Source organism: Rhipicephalus microplus, unplaced genomic scaffold (assembly GCF_043290135.1).
Source record: "Rhipicephalus microplus isolate Deutch F79 unplaced genomic scaffold, USDA_Rmic scaffold_978, whole genome shotgun sequence".
In the NCBI taxonomy this organism is placed as follows: domain Eukaryota; kingdom Metazoa; phylum Arthropoda; class Arachnida; order Ixodida; family Ixodidae; genus Rhipicephalus; species Rhipicephalus microplus.
Window position 1 is genome coordinate 4283 of NW_027465528.1, and position 3218 is coordinate 7500.

The 3218-nt window shown below is 56.4% G+C and overlaps 1 non-coding gene across 1 annotated transcript; it reads left to right on the plus strand.

Moving 5' to 3' along the window:
- Positions 1-423: 423 nt before the first annotated feature.
- Positions 424-2238, plus strand: LOC142795960 (small subunit ribosomal RNA). Its single transcript, XR_012893440.1, has one exon. It is a non-coding gene; the product is annotated as a small subunit ribosomal RNA (ribosomal RNA).
- The last annotated feature ends 980 nt before the right edge of the window (positions 2239-3218 follow it).

Below are 3218 nucleotides of genomic sequence, written 5' to 3' on the forward strand. Positions count from 1 at the left end.
TCCGCTTGATGCGTTAGGGGCTGGTTGTCGGACGGTGCCGTTTTACCACGATATCGAGGTGTGTTCCGTGTCGTCCTCGGGCGATTCAGATGCGAAAGCGCCGAAGACGCGGGCGTGACCCGTCGTCTGGCGGCTTTGCAGTCTCGGCTCCGTTGCTAGTTCCGGCCGGTCCACCGACAGTGCAGCGGGCTTGGGCAACCCGCACGGCGCGACCGAGTCGATGCAACGAAAAAGAGCGAGCATGAACGTGCTTCTTGCCGCACGGCTCCCACTCGTCTTTCGGGAAGGTTGTGCCGTAGCGAGCTCGAACGCCGTCATCTCGGAGTGCAAAATAAGCGTGTTGGGGCGCCTGAAGGTGGCCTCCGCCGCACACAGACTGCGTCCGGCCCGCCGAAGGCGAGGACGGACGCGCAGTCGAACGATTACCTGGTTGATCCTGCCAGTAATCATATGCTTGTCTCAAAGATTAAGCCATGCATGTCTAAGTACATGCCGAAATAAGGCGAAACCGCGAATGGCTCATTAAATCAGTTATGGTTCCTTAGATCGTTTCTTCCTACTTGGATAACTGTGGCAATTCTAGAGCTAATACATGCAGTGAGCCTGGAGCCCTTTGGGTAACGGGTGCTTTTATTAGACCAAGATCGATCGGGTTTCGGCCCGTATTGTGTGGTGACTCTGGATAACTTTGTGCTGATCGCATGGCCACGAGCCGGCGACGTTTCTTTCAAGTGTCTGCCTTATCAACTTTCGATGGTAGGTTACTTGCTTACCATGGTTGTTACGGGTAACGGAGAATCAGGGTTCGATTCCGGAGAGGGAGCCTGAGAAACGGCTACCACATCCAAGGAAGGCAGCAGGCGCGCAAATTACCCACTCCCGGCACGGGGAGGTAGTGACGAAAAATAACAATACGGGACTCTTTTGAGGCCCCGTAATTGAAATGAGTACACTCTAAATCCTTTAACGAGGATCAATTGGAGGGCAAGTCTGGTGCCAGCAGCCGCGGTAATTCCAGCTCCAATAGCGTATACTAAAGCTGCTGCGGTTAAAAAGCTCGTAGTTGGATCTCAGTTCCAGACGAGTAGTGCATCTACCCGATGCGACGGCTCGGACTGAACATCATGCCGGTTCTTTCTTGGTGCACTTCATTGTGTGCCTCGAGATGGCCGGTGCTTTTACTTTGAAAAAATTAGAGTGCTCAACGCAGGCGAGTCGCCTGAATAAACTTGCATGGAATAATAGAACAAGACCTCGTTTCTGTTCTGTTGGTTTTTGGAATACGAGGTAATGATTAAGAGGGACGGACGGGGGCATTCGTATTGCGGCGCTAGAGGTGAAATTCTTGGACCGTCGCAAGACGAACTACTGCGAAAGCATTTGCCAAGAATGTTTTCATTGATCAAGAACGAAAGTCAGAGGTTCGAAGGCGATCAGATACCGCCCTAGTTCTGACCATAAACGATGCCAACCAGCGATCCGCCTGAGTTACTCAAATGACTCGGCGGGCAGCTTCCGGGAAACCAAAGTATTTGGGTTCCGGGGGAAGTATGGTTGCAAAGCTGAAACTTAAAGGAATTGACGGAAGGGCACCACCAGGAGTGGAGCCTGCGGCTTAATTTGACTCAACACGGGAAAACTTACCCGGCCCGGACACTGGGAGGATTGACAGATTGAGAGCTCTTTCTTGATTCGGTGGATGGTGGTGCATGGCCGTTCTTAGTTGGTGGAGCGATTTGTCTGGTTAATTCCGATAACGAACGAGACTCTAGCCTATTAAATAGGTGCGGGGTTCCCAGCACCTTACAACCTTCTTAGAGGGACAAGCGGCTCCTAGCCGCACGAAACAGAGCAATAACAGGTCTGTGATGCCCTTAGATGTCCGGGGCCGCACGCGCGCTACACTGAAGGAAGCAGCGTGTCTTTATCCCTGTCTGAAAAGACTGGGTAACCCGTGGAACTTCTTTCGTGATTGGGATAGGGGCTTGCAATTGTTCCCCTTGAACGAGGAATTCCCAGTAAGCGCGAGTCATAAGCTCGCGTTGATTACGTCCCTGCCCTTTGTACACACCGCCCGTCGCTACTACCGATTGAATGATTTAGTGAGGTCTTCGGACCGATGTCCGGCGCGGCCTTTCGGTTGCGCCGGTCTGTTGGAAAGATGACCAAACTTGATCATTTAGAGGAAGTAAAAGTCGTAACAAGGTTTCCGTAGGTGAACCTGCGGAAGGATCATTAACGGATTGTGAAGGGTGAGCGCCTCAGCTGCGTCTGCGCCCGACACTTTCTGCCGCTGACCCCGTTTGGACGCGGGGTCGGCTTTTCCCCACGGGGCTGCCTGAATGTGGAGCGGCACCCCGTGACAAATTGTTGCGCCCAGCGGACGCCAACACCGCGACCTTGGACGGTCGGCCAGGTGGCGGACGCGGGTACAAACGGCGCAACGCACTCATAGGTCGGCTTTCGACCCGCCACTGCACCGTGGCTCGAAGCGCTCGAAATGCGCGACCCGACCGCTGCGGGACCGCCTAGTACTGTAAACAGGAGCGGCGGAGCGCGAACGGCGAGTCGTGGTTACGTCGGTAGAAGGCGAGGCTGCGCGTTCCCGAAACGCCAGCCGAGTGCCCTCCCGACCGTTCGAGCGTGCAAGAACGAGACCCGACAATCGCGCGGCGACTGCCAAGTACGAGAGGAACGGCACAAGCGTCGGCGGTCGGTCAAGGAACTGGCGATGTGACGGGTCCGCTGTGCACCAGTGCATACCGTCCCGCCGTCCGCGGCAAGCGCCTCCGCGTCCTCGGGTGACGGAGGCTGCCGGTCGGTTCTTGCAGGCGAGGGATCTCGCTGGCACCGGTTCGCGTTGACGCGCGGCCGGTCATGGCACGGCGATGCGACGGCCGAGGTGCGCAGTACTCGATGGAGGAACCGCACGCTCCGATGACCGTCCCGCCCTCCGCGGCGTATGCGTACCGACCGTAATGGTTGCAGCAGCGCCGGCCGGCTTTTGAATTCGCCACACGAAACACGGTGCGAGATCGCGGTTAGGGGAGCGTCGACGTTGCCAGGCGTTTTGCTTGCTGCCGAGGGAAAGGCGGCACGGCCACGTCGCGCTCGTCGCGATTAGCGGGTCTGCGCGCTTTGGGAAGGTGCCGCAACGACTTGCCGAAAGAGGAAGCACGGAAGAACGAGGGACTTGGACGTCCCGACAATTGAACGCA